Raw genomic sequence first — 27,849 nt, 5'->3', positions numbered from 1 at the left:
ATAGATAAAGGTTTTATGGGCAAATTTGAAACGTTAGAGTAAAGAGAGAGGAGTGATAAAACAATATGAATAGTAAAATCTTAGGAATAGAAAAAGAAAGCACCCTTTCATCCAAGTACTAAATTGAGGTCTCCTGAATCATAAAATGAGCCTAGAGAGTCTTTGCCCTTATGTGAATGCCCTAACAGAAGTTTTAAAATCCACAAATGTAGATGGTAGAGGGGAAGGAGTATTTATGTGAATGCTGTGAAAGGTAATTAGGCTTTTTTTGTCCATAGGACAGAATGTGCTCCACTTTGAACGTCTATGAGTCGTGCACATGACCCCCTGAACTGTAATAGAGTTAAAGATATTGATAAGGTTAATTGTAAGTTGCCATATGAACAGTCTATAGGGGGAGTGTATATGATCAATATAATTAAAGGGAGTGTTAAATTGAGTAATACAAGGCATTGTCAGAAACATTATATTGGACGGTTATTATAAACTGTCAGATGTGGAGTATTAGGTATAGTTATATTAAGCAATACTATGCACTATAGTTAGGGAGTTACATAGAGTAACAAGATTGTTATGTAGAAATGTTGTATAGATCAGTAGGAGGTTTTAAATAGGGAAATTATATAAAGCAGAGGGGATAGGTAGATAAGTTATGTGGATCAATAGGATAAGATCATGCTTATAGAAGCAAAAAGAAAACTGTGGACATGCAAAGCTATAAGAAAATATTACATGGGGAATGGATCAATGCAGGGTTTAATGGAAGTGAAATGATGAGTTATAGGTTGGATTATGAAAAGGAAGATTTACTGTGATTTTATCCATCATACATTTTATATGAGATAGAAAAACCTGTGAAGGAGTATACCTAGAACTAAGTATCCTCTAAGGTTTAATACACGCATGAAGGGGGTCAATCTTTGTTGTATTAGAAAACAAAAGAGATAAGAGTACTCTGGCTGACCTACTAGACACCCAGTTGATACTGTAATTCTGTGGTAACTTAATCTGAGTCCCTCTCCTCAAGCAAATTCCCATACATGAGGCCATTTTGTAAAGAATGCAATCTCAAATTAAGGCACTAAGGTAGCTTGAGATCATTTGGTATAGAGGAAATCAAAGCTAAAGAGAATTTAAAGGAATAGCATATTCCAGTTTTTATATAACTGCATGTAATAGACACTACTATAAAGAAGAATATGCACAGATATAAAAAATCAAGTATTAACCCTTTTAAAATCTTACTTATATGCTACCAGTTTTAACGTTTATCACAGTGTTGATGAGGTTAGGTTGGGACACCCACTGAAATAGACTAAGAAAGCAGGAAGAGCAGACAATCCCCCCTCCCCTGCATGTGTGTGTGTGTACAGTACATTGAGCTATATATGTGTGTGTATACAGCACAGTCAGCTAAATATATGTGTGTATACAAAAATAGTTTGTTTGATTTTTAGTTAAAGGGACACTATACCCAAACATTTTCTTTCATGATTAAGGTAGAGAATATAATTTTAAACAACATTCCAATTTACTTCTATTACCTAATTGTCTTTATTCTTTAGATATACTTTAATGAAAAAATAGCAATGCACACAGTGAACCAATCACAGGAGGCATCTATGTGCATCTACCAATCAGCAGCTACTAAGCATATCTAGATATGCTTTTCAGCAAAGAATATCAAGAGAATGAAGCAAAATAGATAATAGAAGTAAATTAGAAAGTTGTTTATAATTGTATGCTCTTTCTAAATCATGAAAGAAAAAATTTGGGTTTCATGTCCCTTTAAATGTTGAAAAAAAAGTGTTAAATTCAGGGTTTTTTAGGGGGGTGCACCTGGGCCCTGTGGTTTCAAGTTATGCCTCTGATCCCTAAGCTGCCACATTCCCCACTGCAAACTACCCCTATACCACTTAATCCCCTAACCTCCAATACCCCCACCACAAACTACCCCTACCCTTCTTAACCCCCTAACAGCTAGCCCCCCAAGACCCCTAAACTAAAGACCCTCAAGTTAGACAATATAAAAAACACTACCATTGCCAAAAATAAAACAAAATTACCAAAAATAGAAAAAAAACAGCTATCCTAAAACTAAAGTCCCCTTTAAAAAAAAAGTCCACCCCTAAAAAAAAACCTATACTAACATTAAAACCTAATTGAAGTGATTGGCTCTTTTGCATCCAAAATACCCTATACTAAAACCAAAGTAACCCCCAGAAAAAAAAACTATTTTAAAAGGGACCTATCCTAAAAAAATGCCCTGAAAGGACATCAAAGATTAAGCTTTCTTGTTAAAAAATAAATAAAACCCTATCCTAAAAAATATACCTTGCAAAGGGCATCAGCAATTAAAGTGATAGTAAATCTGAACGTTTAAAAAACGCTAGGATTTACCATCACTTAAAATGAATGGTATTTTCCTTTATCAGTTACTAAAATAAGAGTGCTGAACTCAGCTCGCTAAAGTCAGCAGCCCTGGCTCAGTGCTCTTCTTCTATATGAGGTGACTTTCCACCTCTAAACCAATAGCCGTGCATGTCATCTGACATCCTAGCCCAGCTATTTGTTTAGAGGTGGATACGTCACCTCATTGGCAAAGAGCACTGTGCCGTGGGCGGCCGGAGCCGCTGACTTTAGTGAGCTGCCGCAGCACAGCCAGGGTAAGTTTAGCACCCTTTTTTTAGCAAGTGATAAATGAAACTACCGTTTATTGTGAGTGATGGTAAATCCTAGCGTTTTGTTTTTTTTTAACGCTCGGTTTTATCATCACTTTGAGTTCTCCTGTTGAAAAAAATAGAACCATATCCTAAAAAAAGATGCCCTCAAAAGGGAATCAGCGATTAATCTCTTTTGTTAAAAATAAATAAAACCGGGGGCGGAGCAAGCCTGGCAACTGAGCGGTCGCATACAGAGAGAGCTCTGCTCATACCATAAACTTTATTGCTTACTAGACCGCTCAGTTTTGCCGAATATTACACAAAAGGGTACCTAATGACCTGGAGACCAGTATTTATGAATCTGAAGAGACAGTGAGAACCGTGATGGAAGATCAGAGCATCTTTATTTTCTCTGCAACCTCAACCCACTAGCTGCAGCGGCCATTTTACAGCCCAAGTGAAACAGTCGGCAAATGCAGAGCTGATAATTATATCTTAGTAGTGGACCTGCTCACAATACTGAGCTCCGAGAAAGCCCTATCTAAGCAGACATCAGATTGGACCTTTAACCCTAGTGTGAGGTATTCTTAAGGTTGGCAGCCTATGAGCCTACATAGATAGCCATGGGTGATCAAATTATCACTGCGCTACACTCCATGATTCACAGAATGGCCGCTCAACATGATACTCTGGTTGGGGAAATTAGATCTCTGTGTTGCCCTACGCAGGATACCCAAGGAGATAGCTTAAAGAACTTGAGTAATAGTTTGCCTCACTCAGATACCACTCAGCAAACAAAAGAAGGCACCAAATGTTCTGAGAACGCAACTACAAGAGCTCCTGGTGAAACGGAGGATCAATACAGCGTCCCTATGCTTCAGAGTCCCCTTGAGATCACGGTAGTGCCGAGAGGGGATAGTTCCCTATTTTCCAGCAATTCGCTGACCTGGAAGGTACTTTGGCCCTTTGATCTGATGCCTCACCATTTTGCAAGGGGAGCGGCACTTCCTGCTCAAAGCCTGGCCCGGGACACAACTCCACAACAAACAACTGACTCAGCTTGTTCAAGGTCTGGGGCTGACACTAACAACGTTACATGCCTAAGAGGTTTGCAGGTACCGCTTATAGCAGAGGCAGAATTGAGAGATGGAGCTGCGGTATTCTTACCTACTTTGTTAATCCTGCAAGGCCCAAACTTTATATTGCTTATACATCCTGGCGTCCCAGTAATGGGAGTGGGCTGAAAGTCTCAACTGATATCCTCTCTTTGTTACGGACGCTGCTTATACATAATATATCTGTTGTTATAGGAGTGTGCCGCTATTTGTTTACTCTGCCTGGACGCTAGTTTAGTTTATGGCATGATGTTAATTACTAATTAAACTTCAGATACTCCACAATATATACTCTACGGCCTTAAGTTAAAAGGATCAGGAGGTGGGTTAAGGGCTCTGTACAGAGGCAGTAGGAACTCAATCTTTTTCTACAATGTTTTGCATAAGTCCAAAATTGGCTAAAATATCTTTCATTTCAGGACAAGTGACTTTCAGTTTTATTACTTCTCCTTATTAGTTACTTAGGCATCTGTGCAGCCCAGAACTTGTTCTCTTCCCCTCTAATCCCTGATTAGTATCTATTACATGTATGTGGTTTTAATTCTACTGTTTAAAGTTAGTTAAATGGGAAAGTGTTTTATCTAATTTCTATCAAAGCTCCTATATTATCTTAGTCTTATAAAGATCTATAACGTTTAATATGTCATATTTCAATGGTTTATACTTCTCTAAAACAGATATAGAGTGCTCTCTACTGACTGAGCAAATTTAGTCTTTGATCTCCAGGGTTACTACAGGACTGGCATACATTTACATAATTCCCCCCTCTGAGCTCTCTTCAGATATACATATGATATATAAAGATTGCAGGTTAAATACCCAGTTCACAATACAAGAGGGGTACATCCTGGAGACCCTGAGAATCCCAAATACAGTCATATAAAGTGATCCTCTTCTCAGCCCAAATGTTTAAAATATTTAAAATGTCCTGTTTAACCTATGCAGACTCACCTAAAAACCTCTTATAGAAAAGATTTACATTCTAACCTTATTTGAATTACACTCCCCATCTTACTAACACGTCCCACCTCCAGACTTGTTGCACACTATAATAGCTCTTATAACACTCCTCTAGCCAGGTAATTACAATGTCAAAGCGCTAGCTTCACGCAGTTCTCCTAGGCCCATAATATACTAACCCCACTTAAGTAGCTCTTGTTCATACTGCCCTCCTCTCTTATTCTCCTACATAACTGTATTCCATCAACTTGCTATCTTTCCTTTATGCTCTTACCCTCAGATGGAGCACATTTGTAACAGGGGTCCAACCTACTCCCCCCCCCCCCCGTTCTCGTTCTCATTCTTTCTCTTTCCCTTTTCTTCTCGTTTTCTAAAAGCAGCTTGTCATATCACAGTAATTCTTAATCTCTATACTTCATGTTTTTCACGTTTCACTGTCCCTTTAAACATAATATCACATGACCGTTATGCCTTTATAAGCCCTCCTCTCTAATTCATCGATGCTTGGTAATTTGATTCACATGAGGAGTGATCACAACTTTCAAGAAGCTCTCTCCATTTTCGTCAAGTTGTTTTCTAACTTTATATCTGCAAAGTTCTCTTCAATCACAGGACAGCATACTTTATTCTGAAACGCTAACTGACATACAGCGTGTCTGCAGTAGTTCGGCGTCTGACGTCATCAGCACTCCGGGAGTCAGTGTCGCAGCTCCTCTCTGTTGCCGGATTCTACACTGCTTCTCAGGACAACTGAATTGCTAGCAAGCAAAGTCTTCACAAGTACACGCTGGTCATGAAGTATTGGGTATCGTACTAAACATAAAGTTATTGCTGAAGTTACGCTAATTTCATATGTTCCTAAGACTGTATATACTAACAAATCAAGCTTATACATATACGTTACTAATGGAAAGTGTGCATGTTTAACATCTTCTGCATATATCCTGGTTATTTCTGCATTCAATACACTGCCATAACAATTCTGCTGCATTCATAAATAAGGTTGCATATGAACTTTACTAACCTGAGCATTAAAGCATCGTATCTGAGTGATAAGCTACAATCTATTTAAAGAGATACTAACAGAGCTTCAATTACATAAAGTTATAATTTATTCTATATCCAAAGAGATTATCTATTGTTTAGCAAATGCTATTATATTACTTAGGAGAGTATTAGCACATTCATATTGTTGTGCATATCTCCAGCAACTAAAGATAGTTGTTATTTACTTTTGACCTAAACAGGTCACCCTCAGTCAATGAGCATAATAAGGTTCCTAGTTTATCAAGGTACCTAGGTTTGGTGTGAGACTGAGTGGAGTAGATACAACTGGGTTCATATTAATTATATAATAAATCCTCACATATTACCAAGCCACCCTTAACCCACTTGTATCTATAATGGATGTTACTGAATTGTCCAACCGTGTTGGAACCCTTTCTCAAAATATGGATATAATGATCCAGGGTCTTAGGGACCTCCAAGTTGAAAATCAGGAATTACGAAAATATATTAGGGATCATGTACCTGCTCAAACTTTACCGTCACCTCTTGTTTCTCCTGAGCCACAAATATGTCCACCTGAGAGATTTTCTGGAGACAGAACTCAATTTAGAGACTTTAAAAATTCATGTACTTTATTATTTTCATTGAAACCAAGAACCTATCCTACCGAAAGGGTTAAAGTTCTAACGGTAATTTCTTATCTCACTGGTGAAGCCAAGGCATGGGCTAATGCATACTATGAGAAAGAAGATCCTATCTTAAACTCATTAGAATCATTTTTTAATGCCATGTCCTTACTATATGAAGATCACGACAAACAAGCTTCAGCAGAAAATTCTATCAGACATCTGCGACAAGGTAGACGCCCTGTAGAAGAATATATAACTGATTTCAAAAGATGGGCACCTGACACACAGTGGAATAACCCAGCTTTGACAAATCAATTCCGTATTGGATTAGCGGATGCTCTAAAAGATGAATTGGCACGTGTGGTTATTCCTAAGGACTTAGAAAATCTTATGACCTTGTCTATATCTATTGATCGTCGTTTGAGGGAAAGGAAGATTGAAAGAGGGTCATCAGAATTATCCACCAAGAAAGCCTATAGCTCTCATTCAGTTTCCACTGTCCGTTCAACAGATGAGCCTATGGAGATAGGTTTTGTCAAAGGTCCTCTTAAACCTGAAGAAAAGGCTAGACGAAGACAACTTAATCTTTGTTTATATTGTGCTGCTAAGGACCACGGAGTAAAGGAGTGTCCAATTCTGTTAAAATCAAAAAAAGGGTAAGCAAGAGATAGCTCATTTAAATGAGACTGTTATAAAAAACTCATCTCACTTTACTCTTTCTGTTTGTCTACAGTGGGATCAACATCAACTTAAAGCCCAGGTGGTAATCGATTCAGGAGCAACTAATAATTTCATTCATTCATCCTTTGTTGAAAATCACAAGATTCCTATAATTAAAAAATTAATTGCATTACCTATTCGAGTTGTTGATGGTTCTTTTATCAATTCAGGTCCTGTTACCCATCATACTGATCCATTATCATTAACATTTTCATCAGGTCACTCTGAATTGTGTACCTTTGAGGTTATTCATTCTCCTTTGTACCCCATAATTCTAGGACTTTCATGGCTAAAGAAACATCAACCAAATATCTCATGGAATAGTGGTACTATTTCCTTCGACTCACCATATTGTAAAAAACACTGTACACAATCACAAACTATATTACAGGTTGATATCACAAATATACCAACAGAGTACTCAGATTTTTATGATGTTTTTGATAAGGTTGAGGCTCAATCTCTACCTCCCCACAGACCCTACGACTGTCCTATCGATTTAAAACCAAACAGTAAAATCCCTTATGGTCGTATATATCCACTCTCTGAACCAGAACTGCTTCATCTCAAAGGATATCTTGAAGAAAATCTAAAGAAAGGTTTTATTCGGCCTTCTACATCTTCAGCTGGTGCCGGGATCTTTTTCGTGAAGAATAAAGATGACAGTCTCAGGCCTATAATTGACTATAGACAACTGAACAAATGTACAATAAAAAATAGATATCCTTTACCTCTTATTCCAGAACTCATAGAGAGGTTACAGGGTGCTACCATTTTCACCAAACTGGATTTAAGAGGTGCATATAATTTAATTAGAATTCGCAAAGGTGATGAATGGTTAACTGCCTTTCGCACTAGGTATGGTCTCTATGAGTATTGTGTCATGCCTTTTGGTTTGTGCAATGCACCTGCAACTTTTCAGTTTTTCATTAATGATGTTTTCAAAGATTTACTTGACACATACATTGTCATTTATTTGGACGATATTCTCATTTATTCAAATTCCAAAGAGGATCACATACAACATGTCAGAACAGTTCTTTCAAGATTAAGACAGAACAACTTATATGTTAAGGCAGAAAAATGTATATTCAATTCTGATACTATTTCTTTCCTGGGGTATCATATTTCACCAAAAGGAATATCCATGGAGGACAACAAAGTACAAGCTATCACTAACTGGCCTATTCCAAAAAATAAGAAAGAGCTCCAGAGATTCCTAGGATTCTCAAATTTTTATAGAAAATTTATTAAAGGTTTCTCTACTATCGCAAAACCTCTCACATTACTCACCCGAAAGAATAACAAATACCACTGGAACCAACAGGCAGATGATTCTTTTAACGCTCTCAAACATAGTTTCATTACCGCTCCAATTCTACAATTCCCAGATCCATCGAAACAATATACATTAGAAGTAGATGCATCCGAATTTGCAATAGGAGCCATTCTGTCTCAAAGAGATTCTTCTACCAACATGCTTCATCCTGTTGCATATTATTCTCGGGTTATGAATTCGGCCGAAATTAATTACCCAATTGGGGAAAAAGAACTTCTAGCCATCAAGGCTGCATTAGAATTTTGGAGACATCTATTAGAAGGCGCAAGATTTCCAATCATCATATTTACAGATCATCGTAATCTACAATATCTAAAAACTAACAAAAGTCTTTCTTCCAGACAAGTCAGATGGAGTTTATTCTTTACTAGATTTGATTTTATAATCACTTATCGTCCAGGAGTAAGAAATACAAAGGCAGATGCTCTATCTAGATATTCAACTCCATTAACTGAGAGTTCTGAACTAAACTCAATAATACCACCAGAAAAATTCATTGGCCTCTTAGTGGGAAAAACATCTATTCTCAAAGAACAACAACAGAATGATCCATTGATTAATGATTCTAGGATTCATAAAGGTAATGATGGATTTTTTTACCATGGTCATGCACTGTATGTTCCAGAATCTCTTAGGAATGACATTTTAGCTATGGCACATGATATTCCACTTTCAGGACATCCTGGTTTCAAGAAAACTCTTCATTTAATTCAAAGGGATTTCTGGTGGCCGCATATGATTCAGTCTGTAAAACAGTACATACAAGGGTGTGCTGTATGTACCAAATGTAAATCTCAAAGAATTCACCCTTATGGTTTACTTCTACCTCTTCCAATCGCTGACAGACCTTGGCAAGATATTGCCCTAGACTTCATTGTCGATCTACCTCCCTCTTCCAACAACACAGTCATCCTGGTTGTTGTGGATCTCTTTTCAAAAATGGCACATTTTATACCTATTCACACTTTGCCAACAGCTTCAGAAACAGCAGATTTGTTCATCAAACATATTGTCAGATTGCATGGGTTACCTAAGTCTATTACGACTGACAGGGGTACACAATTTACCTCTCGATTTTGGACACAACTCTGTTCTAGTTTGCATATTGATCGCCGTTTGAGTTCAGCCTACCATCCTCAAACAAACGGTCAGACCGAAAGGACTAATCAGAGTTTAGAGCAATATCTAAGATGCTACTGTACATTTCAGCAAGACAACTGGTCTTCTCTTCTACCTACTGCTGAATTCTCATATAATAACACCATTAATTCATCTACCAATACAACTCCATTTTTCATTAACTATGGGTTTCATCCCTCTTATCATCTTCTTCAAAGATCAGAAAGTTCTTGTCCCTTGGTAAATGACACTGTGAATACAATTGCTGAAGGATTCATTCAACTAAAACAGATTTTACTACAATCTCAAGAAAGGCAAAAACGTTATTATGACTTAAGGAGAACGAAACCTCCTGAGTATAAGGTGGGAGATCTAGTTTGGTTGTCTTCTAAACACTTGAAGCTTCACATTCCCAGTAAAAAGCTTGGTTCTCTGTTTATTGGTCCTTAAAAAATTATTAGGATTGTTAATGCTAATGCTGTCACTTTGCAACTGCCAAGTTCTTTTAGGATACATCCAACATTTCATGTATCCCTTTTGAAACCTTATGTTCCAGTCAGAGATCAAGTCTTGACAACTCAAGTTCCGACACTCATTGAGGATGAAGTATCATATGAAGTTGATTCCATTTTGGATTCTAGATTCTATAAGAATTCTCTACAGTATTTAGTTCGGTGGAAAAATTATTCATCAGAAGAGGATTCTTGGGAACCATCCACTAACTTATCAGCCCCTAGATTGGTATCTCTGTTTCATCGCAGACATCCAGACCGTCCCAAACCCTGATCTGCGGAGCAGATCGTTAAGGGGGGTGTCCTGTCATATCACAGTAATTCTTAATCTCTATACTTCATGTTTTTCACGTTTCACTGTCCCTTTAAACATAATATCACATGACCGTTATGCCTTTATAAGCCCTCCTCTCTAATTCATCGATGCTTGGTAATTTGATTCACATGAGGAGTGATCACAACTTTCAAGAAGCTCTCTCCATTTTCGTCAAGTTGTTTTCTAACTTTATATCTGCAAAGTTCTCTTCAATCACAGGACAGCATACTTTATTCTGAAACGCTAACTGACATACAGCGTGTCTGCAGTAGTTCGGCGTCTGACGTCATCAGCACTCCGGGAGTCAGTGTCGCAGCTCCTCTCTGTTGCCGGATTCTACACTGCTTCTCAGGACAACTGAATTGCTAGCAAGCAAAGTCTTCACAAGTACACGCTGGTCATGAAGTATTGGGTATCGTACTAAACATAAAGTTATTGCTGAAGTTACGCTAATTTCATATGTTCCTAAGACTGTATATACTAACAAATCAAGCTTATACATATACGTTACTAATGGAAAGTGTGCATGTTTAACATCTTCTGCATATATCCTGGTTATTTCTGCATTCAATACACTGCCATAACAATTCTGCTGCATTCATAAATAAGGTTGCATATGAACTTTACTAACCTGAGCATTAAAGCATCGTATCTGAGTGATAAGCTACAATCTATTTAAAGAGATACTAACAGAGCTTCAATTACATAAAGTTATAATTTATTCTATATCCAAAGAGATTATCTATTGTTTAGCAAATGCTATTATATTACTTAGGAGAGTATTAGCACATTCATATTGTTGTGCATATCTCCAGCAACTAAAGATAGTTGTTATTTACTTTTGACCTAAACAGGTCACCCTCAGTCAATGAGCATAATAAGGTTCCTAGTTTATCAAGGTACCTAGGTTTGGTGTGAGACTGAGTGGAGTAGATACAACTGGGTTCATATTAATTATATAATAAATCCTCACACAGCTTTTGTCTGCTGATTTTCCCCATCTTTCTATCCACATACTAGGTCCAAAAGTGGCCACTTCAAATGCCAAGTTCCTTCTTAAATGTTCATAAGTTATGTAAGGTTCAAGAGCAGCCTTCCTTATCAATTGAGGAACCCACTATAGAAACTAATATAAATATAAAATGAGGTTCAAGATGATTACCCATACTGACTCAATGTAAGACTGTTACTTTATTTTGAATATAACTGTTTGTCATATCATATGTTATATATATTTCATGGTATTTCATATTGGTTGTGTTACTCTTATAACCTCAATAAAAAATTTATAACAAAAAAAATAAAAAAATAAAACCCTATCCTAAAATAAGATGCCCTGAAAAGGACATCAGCGATCAAGCTATTTTTCTAACCTTAAACCTAATATATTATTGGAAAAAACAGACAATGAACAAATGATTGCCTGGCAACATCTATTTGTTCATGTTGTTTGACAGAAAAAAAGGTACAGGAAGAGGTGAAAGGAGTAATATTGTTTGGCTTATCAACAACTTTGTTTGTAATGATATACAGGGAGTCTGAGGATCTGTCCATTAATGTTTATATTGTCCCCTGTAATAGTTATACTCATAACTGATGTTAGAGACAGTAAGATAGGATTTTAGTCATACAGGCTTGTCAAGCCTTAACCTAGCATAGGAAGGTAAGAAACTAGAGAAGACTCAGACTTTAAAAAATATTTTGACTAGAGCTATTGGAGCATGCAGTTGTGTGACTTATGTGCCTCTATGAGCTAATCATTTATTCAAAATTAATCAGAGAGTTGTATATTCTGTTGCAAACTGAGGGGGAAAAGACTCACAGTCCCAAGTAATACGTTTTGGGGTAAATGAAAGTGGTACTGTTCATATGTAACTCAGATTTACTGGTGAACAGTTCATAGATCAATTAAGACAAGCCGTGTTTTTAAATACAATCAGAATCACTCACCAACACTGTACTCACTCCAGGAGGGGCAACATGAAATAATCCACTCCAAGCCCAATACTCCAAAGCTCCATCTAGGCACCATGGGGTGCGTATAGAGTGCACTCACTTCTTAACTCCGTCTCTCAAATCACACAGTCAGCCAAACTCTTATTTCATGTGTGAGCAAATACAGCATCTAGGATAACATCATATGTTCAAGGTTGTTGCTCCTCGAGCCACCTCATCACCAGTTCTCAGAGAATTATGTCAATCAGGGACACTGTGGGACATGGAATCCCCATACTCCACCAACACAATTTAAAAAGAAAAATGTCTGGGAGCCAATAGTTAAAAAATAATAAAACAGCATGAAACAACAGTGTCAAAACTTATTATTATTATTTTTGTCTACTCCACAAATTTGGCACTGGGCAACATTCTTTCCCATAGCATGCTGCCACAAAGTAAAGATTCTAGTTCATGGCTTAGAGTATCTGGGACCTTTTGATGTGGTAATCCACACTGTAGGGCATGTGATTACCTAAAGCAGGGTTCCAGGTTTTCATTCTATGTAATGGGAGAGTTCTTTAGTACCTATCGGTGTATAAATTGCTCTACAAGGTATGTTATTTACTTGATTAAGTGTTCACAATGTTTAAAACAATATCAACAAGATTAAGATTTTTTGTGGTATTTATATTTGCATACGCTGTCGGCATTTATCATTGCACAAGCATTTCTCGTAAAATGCTTATGCAATACCGCCCCCTGCACAGCAGGGGGTGTCAATTAATCCGATCGTAGAGGTGGCGGGCGAGTTAAGCAGCAGTGGTCTTAAGACCGCTGCTTCTTAACTCCTGTTTCAGGCGAGTGTTGTACATAAGATGTTGTACCCAGCTGCCGACAAATAGACTTTATATCAACTGCTAGTGTTTTTTAACACTCGTAGTTATTTTACAACTATATCGTTTATGAACTTTTAACCGGACTGGACCTTATAGGATTCATTTAGGATTCGTAAGAATTGTTTTATGTGCATTTCTGATTCCTCATATCTAATTGAGGTTATCCTTGTGAGTGATATTTTTTACTTTTGTAGGAGTAATTCCCATTAAAAACAATATTATGCTATGTTTGCTTTGCTTTTTATAATCTCTTTCTATGTGAGAGTCTGAACATCAACTGTAGGCATTGGTAGAGTGATATAAATCGTGTATGCAGATTCCTGACCGTAAAAGAGACAAGATCGCCGGCTGATTCATTACTACACTGATCTTTGGTGACTGCTGTCACATCCCGCCGTTGGCTCAACACTCATATGATTGAGGTTGTTTGATGTAAGTAGATCGATTGCCCATCTTGGGATATCTTAGATTAATTTTTCACTTTGGAATTAATTTTTACATTAATTGGACCTATTGCTACTTTATAGCTGTGGACCTAATAGTAACTGGGTCTCGCTACAATCGCAATCTGTGGCTTTTGATTCTTTATAACAATATGATCTGTTTTCTGTGATATTATTCCCACTGTGACTATTGTGTATCTATATTGCATTATTAACGGTTTGCTTTTTATTTACACTTGTGGACTAACTGTATATTAATATTATCAATATTACATAGAATTAAAAAAAAAACTATGTTTCCGATTAGCGCTGCGAAGGTTTCTTACTCTTGCTTATAAAATTTCTCAAGAGAAGCCAGCAGTGAGGGTTCACTAGTTCCTCTTTTAGTTAACCACCAGTAGCTTAACTGTCTTTTACACTACATTTGTAAGCGCCTCCCAGGTTGTCCCTCTGCCATTCCTAGACAGAGTTACAGCATTAAATCTTGTGTTTATTAATTAATATATATATATAGGTTAGTCACCGCATCTGGCCAAATGGGAAAGCTCAGGCACCACGTCAAGGTCCTTTCCATCGCCTGAGTCCCTAACACAGGCACACCATCATGCGAGCTCACAAAGCCAAACAAACTGAGAACAAAGAAGGGGTGCACAGGTGGCTGTAATCACCCATAGAAAATACAAAACATGGAAGGGAACTGCACTCCAAGACCGGATCAGGTACACATCCTCTGACTCAGTAACATCCAGCCCTGGGTGCTAAATAGCACTCCAAAAAAGCTGTGATGTCACCAGAGCCACAGGCAGTTAACCCCAGTCCGGAATGGGTGCAAGAAACAAGGGAGATTACAAATAAAAAGTAATACAACACATAGAAACACCCAGCACTCACCAGCTAGCTCACAGCTAAGATAAAATCACAACTGGAAAGGTTAGTCACCGCATCTGGCCAAATGGGAAAGCTCAGGCACCACGTCAAGGTCCTTTCCATCGCCTGAGTCCCTAACACAGGCACACCATCATGCGAGCTCACAAAGCCAAACAAACTGAGAACAAAGAAGGGGTGCACAGGTGGCTGTAATCACCCATAGAAAATACAAAACATGGAAGGGAACTGCACTCCAAGACCGGATCAGGTACACATCCTCTGACTCAGTAACATCCAGCCCTGGGTGCTAAATAGCACTCCAAAAAAGCTGTGATGTCACCAGAGCCACAGGCAGTTAACCCCAGTCCGGAATGGGTGCAAGAAACAAGGGAGATTACAAATAAAAAGTAATACAACACATAGAAACACCCAGCACTCACCAGCTAGCTCACAGCTAAGATAAAATCACAACTGGAAAGGTTAGTCACTGCATCTGGCCAAATGGGAAAGCTCAGGCACCACGTCAAGGTCCTTTCCATCGCCTGAGTCCCTAACACAGGCACACCATCATGCGAGCTCACAAAGCCAAACAAACTGAGAACAAAGAAGGGGTGCACAGGTGGCTGTAATCACCCATAGAAAATACAAAACATGGAAGGGAACTGCACTCCAAGACCGGATCAGGTACACATCCTCTGACTCAGTAACATCCAGCCCTGGGTGCTAAATAGCACTCCAAAAAAGCTGTGATGTCACCAGAGCCACAGGCAGTTAACCCCAGTCCGGAATGGGTGCAAGAAACAAGGGAGATTACAAATAAAAAGTAATACAACACATAGAAACACCCAGCACTCACCAGCTAGCTCACAGCTAAGATAAAATCACAACTGGAAAGGTTAGTCACTGCATCTGGCCAAATGGGAAAGCTCAGGCACCACGTCAAGGTCCTTTCCATCGCCTGAGTCCCTAACACAGGCACACCATCATGCGAGCTCACAAAGCCAAAAAAACTGAGAACAAAGAAGGGGTGCACAGGTGGCTGTAATCACCCATAGAAAATACAAAACATGGAAGGGAACTGCACTCCAAGACCGGATCAGGTACACATCCTCTGACTCAGTAACATCCAGCCCTGGGTGCTAAATAGCACTCCAAAAAAGCTGTGATGTCACCAGAGCCACAGGCAGTTAACCCCAGTCCGGAATGGGTGCAAGAAACAAGGGAGATTACAAATAAAAAGTAATACAACACATAGAAACACCCAGCACTCACCAGCTAGCTCACAGCTAAGATAAAATCACAACTGGAAAGGTTAGTCACCGCATCTGGCCAAATGGGAAAGCTCAGGCACCACGTCAAGGTCCTTTCCATCGCCTGAGTCCCTAACACAGGCACACCATCATGCGAGCTCACAAAGCCAAACAAACTGAGAACAAAGAAGGGGTGCACAGGTGGCTGTAATCACCCATAGAAAATACAAAACATGGAAGGGAACTGCACTCCAAGACCGGATCAGGTACACATCCTCTGACTCAGTAACATCCAGCCCTGGGTGCTAAATAGCACTCCAAAAAAGCTGTGATGTCACCATAGCCACAGGCAGTTAGTTTTCTATGGGTGATTACAGCCACCTGTGCACCCCTTCTTTGTTCTCAGTTTGTTTGGCTTTGTGAGCTTGCATGATGGTGTGCCTGTGTTAGGGACTCAGGCGATGGAAAGGACCTTGACGTGGTGCCTGAGCTTTCCCATTTGGCCAGATGCGGTGACTAACCTTTCCAGTTGTGATTTTATCTTAGCTGTGAGCTCGCATGATGGTGTGCCTGTGTTAGGGACTCAGGCGATGGAAAGGACCTTGACGTGGTGCCTGAGCTTTCCCATTTGGCCAGATGCGGTGACTAACCTTTCCAGTTGTGATTTTATCTTAGCTGTGAGCTAGCTGGTGAGTGCTGGGTGTTTCTATGTGTTGTATTACTTTTTATTTGTAATCTCCCTTGTTTCTTGCACCCATTCCGGACTGGGGTTAACTGCCTGTGGCTCTGGTGACATCACAGCTTTTTTGGAGTGCTATTTAGCACCCAGGGCTGGATGTTACTGAGTCAGAGGATGTGTACCTGATCCGGCCTTGGAGTGCAGTTCCCTTCCATGTTTTGTATTTTCTATGGGTGATTACAGCCACCTGTGCACCCCTTCTTTGTTCTCAGTTTGTTTGGCTTTGTGAGCTCGCATGATGGTGTGCCTGTGTTAGGGACTCAGGCGATGGAAAGGACCTTGACGTGGTGCCTGAGCTTTCCCATTTGGCCAGATGCGGTGACTAACCTTTCCAGTTGTGATTTTATATTAGCTGTGAGCTAGCTGGTGAGTGCTGGGTGTTTCTATATGTTGTATTACTTTTTATTTGTAATCTCCCTTGTTTCTTGCACCCATTCCGGACTGGGGTTATCTGCCTGTGGCTCTGGTGACATCACAGCTTTTTTGGAGTGCTATTTAGCACCCAGGGCTGGATGTTACTGAGTCAGAGGATGTGTACCTGATCCGGTCTTGGAGTGCAGTTCCCTTCCATGTTTTGTATTTTCTATGGGTGATTACAGCCACCTGTGCACCTCTTCTTTGTTCTCAGTTTGTTTGGCTTTGTGAGCTCGCATGATGGTGTGCCTGTGTTAGGGACTCAGGCGATGGAAAGGACCTTGACGTGGTGCCTGAGCTTTCCCATTTGGCCAGATGCGGTGACTAACCTTTCCAGTTGTGATTTTATCTTAGCTGTGAGCTAGCTGGTGAGTGCTGGGTGTTTCTATGTGTTGTATTACTTTTTATTTGTAATCTCCCTTGTTTCTTGCACCCATTCCGGACTGGGGTTAACTGCCTGTGGCTCTGGTGACATCACAGCTTTTTTGGAGTGCTATTTAGCACCCAGGGCTGGATGTTACTGAGTCAGAGGATGTGTACCTGATCCGGTCTTGGAGTGCAGTTCCCTTCCATGTTTCATATATATATATATATATATATATATATATATATATATATATATATATATATATATATATATATATATATATATATATATATATATACTATTGAAAAGATAGAATACCACTAGCCCCAAACAAATGAGGTTAGAGGTAAGCAGCACTTAGAATATTTGCTCTATGTGTAATAAATAGTGGAATCTAGAGAGCAGCTATCACAGATGTTTTGTAGTGGAGGAAAACCAAAAAGGAAATACTCGCTTCAAAGAAAAGTGAACATAGGTAGGGGTATGATAGCGCTAAATAATATAACCATTAAATGTTCAAAAAGTTACTTGTTACAGATCTCTCCTCAACAATATGTAGAACAGCTGCCAGGCAAAATACTGTGCTTGTGACGACCGTGGAAATCTGCCCAATTCCACTATAGCAATATACAACATAGAAATGTCCACAGCACTATATGCTTAAAAAGTATCTTTATTGACAAAATATAGAGCAACGTTTCGTGACTGTTGTCACTTAATCATGCTATACATACAATACTCAGAGGTGGTCCTTTTAAACTAGTTAGCTTGGCGCCAATACTTTTTGCTCTTGAGCGCCACCTGCTGCACAAAACATGTTACTCTTTAAACATACAAAATTTGTACAATTTGCAACAAGACACTTTTTGTTAAAGATACATAATTTAAACATTTTTGCAACAAGAAAATACTATCCCTACAATATCTAAAGCAGTTATAACCTACCCTGATGACAGCACTACATGTTTATACATTATTATAAGTTAAATTTAATTAGACCTCTTCTTCACCAGAAGACTGACCAATCGAAATCCCTGTTCATGCCATAAGGTACTAATGATCCTAATCTATGAATCCAATGCATTTATTTTTGTTTTAATATTTTCTCACGGTCACCACCAATTCTCTGCGGGCCCACATAATCAATAACCTGCCACCGGAGCTGACTGATACTGTGTCCTTTCTCCAAAAAATGATTGGAGACAGGTGCCTCCCTGTTCCCACATCTAATATTGGAGTGGTGCTGGCTAAGCCTATCTTTCACTTTTCTTACCGTCTCTCCAATATAGATGAGGGAACACGGACACTTAATTAAATAAATCGCATATGAAGTGTCACAAGAAAAAAAATTCCTAATAGTATACCGTTTACCACTCCTAGGGTGGACAAACTCTTTGCCCCTTATTACAGAATTACAACTAATGCATCCTAAACAAGGATAACATCCTACATTCTTCTTTGTTAAATGGCTCTGCTGTAACTGCTTGGCTGGTCCTATATCAGACTTCACAAAGTAGTCTCTCAGATTCTTTACCCTTTTATAAGCCATAATTGTTCTCTCTTTGAATTCAATAATGTCATTGTTACCTATGTAATATCGGCCAATGTTTGTTAATGATTTTAGCTATTTGTCTCCCATGGGCACTAAACTGTGATGTAAAGATCATTCTCTTATTCTTATTCTTATGATCTTTATTAGTGGTAAGGTTATTACTACATTTATCCAATACATGTTGGGGGTAACCTCTATTACGGAACTTTTCCTGCATTTCATCAATCCTTTTATTTAGATTATCTGACTCTGACACAATACGGTGGACTCTCATCAATTGGCTCTTGGGTAAGGATTCTACCAAATGGCGAGGATGAAAACTATTAAATTCTAGCAATGTATTCCTATCTCTTTCTTTTGAATATAAGTCGAATTCCAATTTAAGACCTTTCTTATACACTCTAGTGTCCAAAAACATAATGCTCTCCTCACGGAAATTCAGTGTAAATTCTAGATTTCTCACAGAAGAATTCAGGTCTGTTACAAACTGAACCAGGGAGTCCACGGGGCCCCACCATACGCCAAATATATCGTCTATGAAGCGCCACCAGGCTCCTCCATAGTCTTTAAACCATTTATTTTCATAAACTATATTCTCTTCAATCATACTCATAAACAAATTGGCGTATGATGGAGCCACGTTGGACCCCATGGCTGTTCCTCTTATCTGTATAAACCAATCATCCTGAAACATAAAATAATTCCAGTGCAGAATCAAGCCCAATAATTCTTCTATGAAAACATTTTGTTGTGGGGTATAACCCCCATTCACATGCAGAATTTTCTTAATCACCCCCATACCTGTTTCATGCTTTATACAGGTATAGAGGCTTTTAACATCTAATGTATACAATACAAAACGGTCACTGGGTAAATGCAATTCTCTCACTTTTTGCAAAAAATCACCTGTGTCCTTGATGTATGAACTACATTTTACGACCTCAGGCTGCAACAATTTGTCAATAAAAATTGATACATTAGAAAAGGCAGAATCTACGCTGGAAATAATTGGCCTGCCTGGAGGAGCAGCAAGGTTTTTGTGAATCTTTGGTATAGTATAGAAAACTGGTGTTCTAGGTGACTTATTGTATAAAAAATCTCTCAATTTCAAGTCAATCACCCCAACCTTTACTGCCCTCTCCAGGCAGGCCAATAATTCTTTTTGTATCCTGTGAACAGGATTTTGTGACAATTTCTTATACGTTTCAGGGTCATCTAGTTGTTGTCTAATTTCCCTAATGTAGTACTGTCTATCAATAACCACAGATGCGCCTCCCTTATCGGCTCCCTTCAGGATAACAAGCACAGTATTTTGCCTGGCAGCTGTTCTACATATTGTTGAGGATTGATTAACACTGCCCAAGAACGTGCAGCCGGCATTTTGCAAGACATTGATTTAAAGATGGATCTTGTTGGCAAATCTCCTGTGGGAGGTAATATGTTTGCATACTCAGAGGCTGATGCCGTTCGGATAACAACCCTGACCAGGGGGTCTAGAGACTTCCTAAGAGTTAACCCAGTTGATGAACTCACCAAGCAATATGAAAAGTTGCGGTACAGAAATACAGCCTGGGACCTGCATATAACAACTCTTGCGGAATACTATCGTGTTAAGAAGATCCCGAGGGGGTTACGAATGAGCACTTGCCCTACCTTGTTGAAAAACAATAAAGAGTATTGCGACAAGTTTGAGGCAATTATCAACAAGTGCTCATTCGATTTAATTGTGCATACAGTGGAATCCCTTACTAAAGAAATGGCTAAACAAGAAGTGGAATTGGCTACTGTCAAAGAGGAGCTTTCCGGTCAAATCTCTGAGGAAGATCTGAAAAATCTGATAACACAGACAGATGAAAGAATGGATCGCCTGCAAAAAGAGTTAAAAGAAAGAAAGCGGACAAAATTTGTTCGGGATGAACAAGATTGCTCACAAGGCTGGGTCTACAGATGGCGACAGGGTCCCCATGGCAACCGGGGTAAACAGACCAGAGGCAGACGTATGACCAATCAGCAGCACAAGAAAGCCGCACGTGATACGGAAGGCGACTCGGCGGATGTGACGTCAAGTTCCACGAGTCTGAGCGAAAGCGATACAAGCGGAGAGCAGGGAGAAAGCACCGCAAGAAAGGCACCGGTCAGAAAATCCAATCGGAGGGGCGGAGGACACCAGAGGAATCGACAGTAGTGAATATATCCGGAGTTACGCTGGATGATGGTGAGCTTGCACTCCTCAATAGAGGACTTTCGTTTTGTCCAAGCAGACAGACTGACTTTTTTGAAATAAACAAAGATCTGAATAGGTTCTATAGGAACATTAAATTGAGAGTACAATTTGGTGATGCGAGTGCCAAGCATAATACCCCCGGTAAAGACTCTGGGAATTGGACTCTTTTTTTTTTTTTTTTTTTTTTTTAAAGCTTTATTAAGCATAAATCAGTACAAAGAAGATGCAAATAAAACAATCAGCGTAGAAAACAGACTTTGAACAATTTTCCAAGTATAAAATACAGGGGTATTCATAATACAAACTGGCACAGAATTTTGACATAGGAATAATTGCCAACTAATAGGTTACTCTCATTCTTACATCTGAATTAAGGAGAAATATCTCAAGAGATAGGGTGATGTCCTTTAGTACATGTTCAAAAATAAAGTTTAGTTTATCAAATTAATTAATTGTAGGGCATCACTAGAGTTTTTGGCCATGTCTGTTCCCATTGTCTCATCTATCGTTAAGTCCTAATGTGGAGACAGATAGTCCCTAACAAGGTTACTAAGTAGGGACATCAGGTTCAAATTAACAACAAAAATTAAAAGAGAAAAAAGACAGCGGTAGGATATGAAAAAAAAAAAAGAAGAAGAAAAAGAGAGAAAAAAAAAAAAAAGGGGGAAGGAGGGGGGGGAAGGGGAGGGGGGAAGGAAAAAGGGAAAGGGAAATAGAGAAAATTCTCAAAGGGATAGTGGATCCACCATGGGACCAAAAACACAATAATAAGCATTTGGGCGTCTAAGGAGGTTTAAGAACCCACCTACTCCAGATCGTCCAATACTTGTCGATACGGTCAGTCGTGTTATAAAAACCTCTCTCCATTGACGCTAAATAATCTATGAGTTGAGTGATCTGAGCTAAGGTTGGAGCTTCAAGTTTTTTCCATGACCTGGCTATACACATCTTGGTTGCGATAAAAATTGCAACTCCAAGGATTTGTTGGGGTTTTTGTAGTTCCTTAAGACCGATATGCAGAAGGGCTAATGCTGGGGATTTAGGTAATGTGATACCCAAGTCAGAGAGCAATAGAAAAGTCTCTCTCCACAAGGGGGCAATTTTTGGGCAGGACCACCAGATATGTAAATCTGTGCCCTGTTGGCCACATTCCCTCCAGCATTGAGGGGAGGCTGTAGGATATATCTTTGACAACTTATGGGGGGTTAGATACCACTTTAAGAGAACCTTGAAGTAAATTTCAAGGAAAGTTATGCAATGTATAGCTGATTTAGTAATCATTGTCGCATGTTCCACTTCCATCGGGGTAATTTGGACGTCTATTTCACGTCCCCACGCCTTAATCTGCCAGGGTATGATTTCGCTGTAATCGCTGAGAAGTAGCAGATGATGATTTGTAAGTGATTTTATAGGCTTAGTCCCTGCTTGCCACCGTTTCTCCCAAGTAGTACTTTCTCTCAGCTGTGTCTTGGGGAAACCCCAAGCCTGGCAATATTCTAACAATCTATAACTTTCAAACATTAACCATCTCGGAGCCTCTTTCACCTGCGCAACTATTTGTTTAGTTGTTGATAGCCTCTTCTGGGTATAGAGGTCCCCAACACAGATAAAATTCCATGATAGCCAATCCTGTCTATGTATATCTGGGAGACCAATCATCAGTCCCTGGAGACTATGAATAGGTGAAGGGTGGGGTGCCAGTCCTTTGTGATGTCTAAGTCTATGCCATGTCCGGCAATTGTCTAAGATTACGGTATTTTGTTCGTGAGCGCTGCATCCAGGAGCCTATGCTTAGGAATCCATATTAGATCTTTTAGGAGGAATTTTCTAGGGATAACCTCAGTCTCGAGCAAAAACCATGCTGGTTTCTCTTTCTCATTGCTCCAGGCCGCAATGTGAGTTAACCTGGCTGCGTCATGGTATAGATATATATTGGGAAAAGCTATGCCTCCTTTGTTTATCGGTAGTTGAAGATCCCGAGGGGGTTACGAATGAGCACTTGCCCTACCTTGTTGAACAACAATAAAGAGTATTGGGACAAGTTTGAGGCAATTATCAACAAGTGCTCATTCGATTTAATTGTGCATACAGTGGAATCCCTTACTAAAGAAATGGCTAAACAAGAAGTGGAATTGGCTACTGTCAAAGAGGAGCTTTCCGGTCAAATCTCTGAGGAAGATCTGAAAAATCTGATAACACAGACAGATGAAAGAATGGATCGCCTGCAAAAAGAGTTAAAAGAAAGAAAGCGGACAAAATTTGTTCGGGATGAACAAGATTACTCACAAGGCTGGGTCTACAGATGGCGACAGGGTCCCCATGGCAACCGGGGTAAACAGACCAGAGGCAGACGTATGACCAATCAGCAGCACAAGAAAGCCGCACATGATACGGAAGGCGACTCGGCGGATGTGACGTCAAGTTCCACGAGTCTGAGCGAAAGCAATACAAGCGGAGAGCAGGGAGAAAGCACCGCAAGAAAGGCACCGGTCAGAAAATCCAATCGGAGGGGTGGAGGACACCAGAGGAATCGACAGTAGTGAATATATCCGGAGTTACGCTGGATGATGGTGAGCTTGCACTCCTCAATAGAGGACTTTCGTTTTGTCCAAGCAGACAGACTGACTTTTTTGAAATAAACAAAGATCTGAATAGGTTTTATAGGAACATTAAATTGAGAGTACAATTTGGTGATGCGAGTGCCAAGCATAATACCCCCGGTAAAGACTCTGGGAATTGGACTCTTAAAAAGTTGGGTTTATGGAAAAAGAGCAATTATACACCATTAATCCATAATGATAGTGTAAATACGTTTATACAACTTGTGAATTTAGACGTAAATAAATTACAACAGCAGGTTCTCAGAGATGGTAAGAAGGTAAAAAGTAATGTGAGCAATGTTGAAAAGAAAGCATTACAGTCCTTCCAGGGTAAATTAAATAACGTTATCCTGAAGGGAGCCAATAAGGGAGGCGCATCTGTGGTTATTGATAGACAGTACTACATTGGGGAAATTAGACAACAACTAGATGACGCTGAAACGTATAAGAAATTGTCACAAAATCCTGTTCACAGGATACAAAAAGAATTATTGGCCTGCCTGGAGAGGGCAGTAAAGGTTGGGGTGATTGACTTGAAATTGAGAGATTTTTTATACAATAAGTCACCTAGAGCACCAGTTTTCTATACTATACCAAAGATTCACAAAAACCTTGCTGCTCCTCCAGGCAGGCCAATTATTTCCAGCGTAGATTCTGCCTTTTCTAATGTATCAATTTTTATTGACAAATTGTTGCAACCTGAGGTCGTAAAATGTAGTTCATACATCAAGGACACAGGTGATTTTTTGCAAAAAGTGAGAGAATTGCATTTACCCAGTGACCGTTTTGTATTGTATACATTAGATGTTAAAAGCCTCTATACCTGTATAAAGCATGAAACAGGTATGGGGGTGATTAAGAAAATTCTGCATGTGAATGGGGGTTATACCCCACAACAAAATGTTTTCATAGAAGAATTATTGGGCTTGATTCTGCACTGGAATTATTTTATGTTTCAGGATGATTGGTTTATACAGATAAGAGGAACAGCCATGGGGTCCAACGTGGCTCCATCATACGCCAATTTGTTTATGAGTTTGATTAAAGAGAATATAGTTTATGAAAATAAATGGTTTAAAGACTATGGAGGAGCCTGGTGGCGCTTCATAGACGATATATTTGGCGTATGGTGGGGCCCCGTGGACTCCCTGGTTCAGTTTGTAACAGACCTGAATTCTTCTGTGAGAAATCTAGAATTTACACTGAATTTCAGTGAGGAGAGCATTATGTTTTTGGACACTAGAGTGTATAAGAAAGGTCTTAAATTGGAATTCGATTTATATTCAAAAGAAACAGATAGGAATACATTGCTAGAATTAATAGTTTTCATCCTCGCCATTTGGTAGAATCCTTACCCAAGAGCCAATTGATGAGAGTCCACCGTATTGTGTCAGAGTCAGATAATCTAAATAAAAGGATTGATGAAATGCAGGAAAAGTTCCGTAATAGAGGTTACCCCCAACATGTATTGGATAAATGTAGTAATAACCTTACCACTAATTAAGATCATAAGAATAAGAATAAGAGAATGATCTTTACATCACAGTTTAGTGCCCATGGGAGACAAATAGCTAAAATCATTAACAAACATTGGCCGATATTACATAGGTGTAACAATGACATTATTGAATTCAAAGAGAGACCAATTATGGCTTATAAAAGGGTAAAGAATCTGAGAGACTACTTTGTGAAGTCTGATATAGGACCAGCCAAGCAGTTACAGCAGAGCCATTTAACAAAGAAGAATGTAGGATGTTATCCTTGTTTAGGATGCATTAGTTGTAATTCTGTAATAAGGGGCAAAGAGTTTGTCCACCCTAGGAGTGGTAAACGGTATACTATTAGGAATTTATTTACTTGTGACACTTCATATGCGATTTATTTAATTAAGTGTCCGTGTTCCCTCATCTATATTGGAGAGACGGTAAGAAAAGTGAAAGATAGGCTTAGCCAGCACCGCTCCAATATTAGATGTGGGAACAGGGAGGCACCTGTCTCCAATCATTTTTTGGAGAAAGGACACAGTATCAGTCAGCAGGTTATTGATTATGTGGGCCCGCAGAGAATGGGTGGTGACCGTGAGAAAATATTAAAACAAAAAGAAATGCATTGGATTCATAGATTGGGATCATTAGTACCTTATGGCATGAACAGGGATTTCGATTGGTCAGTCTTCTGGTGAAGAAGAGGTCTAATTAAATTTAACTTATAATAATGTATAAACATGTAGTGCTGTCATCAGGGTAGGTTATAACTGCTTTAGATATTGTAGGGATAGTATTTTCTTGTTGCAAAAATGTTTAAATTATGTATCTTTAACAAAAAGTGTCTTGTTGCAAATTGTACAAATTTTGTATGTTTAAAGAGTAACATGTTTTGTGCAGCAGGTGGCGCTCAAGAGCAAAAAGTATTGGCGCCAAGCTAACTAGTTTAAAAGGGCCACCTCTGAGTATTGTATGTATAGCATGATTAAGTGACAACAGTCACGAAACGTTGCTCTATCTTTTGTCAATAAAGATACTTTTTAAGCATATAGTGCTGTGGACATTTCTATGTTGTATGTTACAGATCTCTGGTACTAAATATTACAACAGCAGGGGATCATAGCATGAATTTAAAAACAGTAGACAAATCCGATAAGTATCCCATTTACTAGAGAGAACCTCAATGATATGAGGTAATCTGCCGCCTTTAGTGAGGGATATCCCTTCGGTGTGCCACTGGTAGAAGACTTCCTGTAGTATGGTGCTTCCAAAACTGGTCAGACTAGGTGTATGTCGCCCTCTCAGGAAACAGCAAGAATTTGTGCAGGCCCCAAGGATATGAGAAAAGAAACAAACTATTGTGTAATATTGTTAATTTATTGAACATAAAACACATAAACGATAGCGATTTCAAACTCACATATTTAGTTCTCTAACAGTATGAAGTATGTCAAATGCAAATAGATAAGATGAATAGTAGTGGTATTCATGTCCCTTATCTTGTTAAAAAACACAAGTTCAATGTCCCGCATATAAACTTGCACATGGGACATTTTTATGTGCAAGTTTATATGCGGGACATATTGCTGTTTCCTGAGAAGACTCCATACACCTAGTCTGACCAGTTTTGGAAGAAAGAGGACAGTTTATTAGACTCCGTAGGAACACTAAATCAGATAATATATATGATTCACAATCATTAGAACTTAAGAGGGTAGACTTATTAAGAGGGGGTATGATTCTACCAACTTAGAAGCATGTAGAAAGTCGGTTAAAACTCTGAATCGGGGGATTCAATACTCAAACCCCTAATTGATCAATGTAGATTTGTTTCTAAGAAACTGAAAACATTAGCAAGATCACTCTCTCCTAGCATGGTGAAAAATAAACATAGTGTGAGTACCTCTAATTGGTTATTTAAAAAGTGAAACTTTAGATGTGTACAACATGTACTAACATTAAAATAGTGGAAACCTTTGTATCTACTTATGATAACACTGAGTATCATATTAACTTTTATGCTAACAGTAAAACGACACATGCGGTTTACTTCCTTACATGTAATCTATACTAGAGCCAGTATATAGGTAAGACCTCACATGAAGTCAGAACTAGGTTTAGTGATCACATTAGAGATGTAAAAAATTATCATAAAGATTCAGCAGTCACTAACCATTTTAACAACCACTACTTTACACATATAGCGAACATGTCAGTACAAATTATAGATGTAGCCATTATTCCTCCTAGAGGGGGAAACAAACAAAAAATTCTAGATAAGAAGGAATTATATTGGATACTGAAATTACATTCACAAGTTCCATATGGTATGAACAAGGAGTGTGATATAAGCTATTTTATTGATAACTAACTTTTTATATATATACCACAGATATTTCGTTATTATCTCAATCTAGGTAAAATATATGTGATAAATTGTTATTGGATAGCAGTATAGCCTGTAATTTCCATTCCTTATCTTAAAGCCAGTCTAACGTCTGAATATAGTGTGTTATAACACAATATATAAGGGCTTGTGTATTTTTATCTAAACAATTTTTTGTATTATTATGCTTTAATCATGTTTTCACATGTGGTTTGTGATTCTATTTTCAATTTGAACCTCTTTGAAAATGTATTTATTTGTTTATTACTATTGTTTTTATCTGTCATTTGTATAGTGAGGAAGGGGTT

This window comes from Bombina bombina, chromosome 3 (genome assembly GCF_027579735.1).
Source record: "Bombina bombina isolate aBomBom1 chromosome 3, aBomBom1.pri, whole genome shotgun sequence".
NCBI lineage: Eukaryota > Metazoa > Chordata > Amphibia > Anura > Bombinatoridae > Bombina > Bombina bombina.
Note: the sequence above shows the minus strand (reverse complement) of the source record.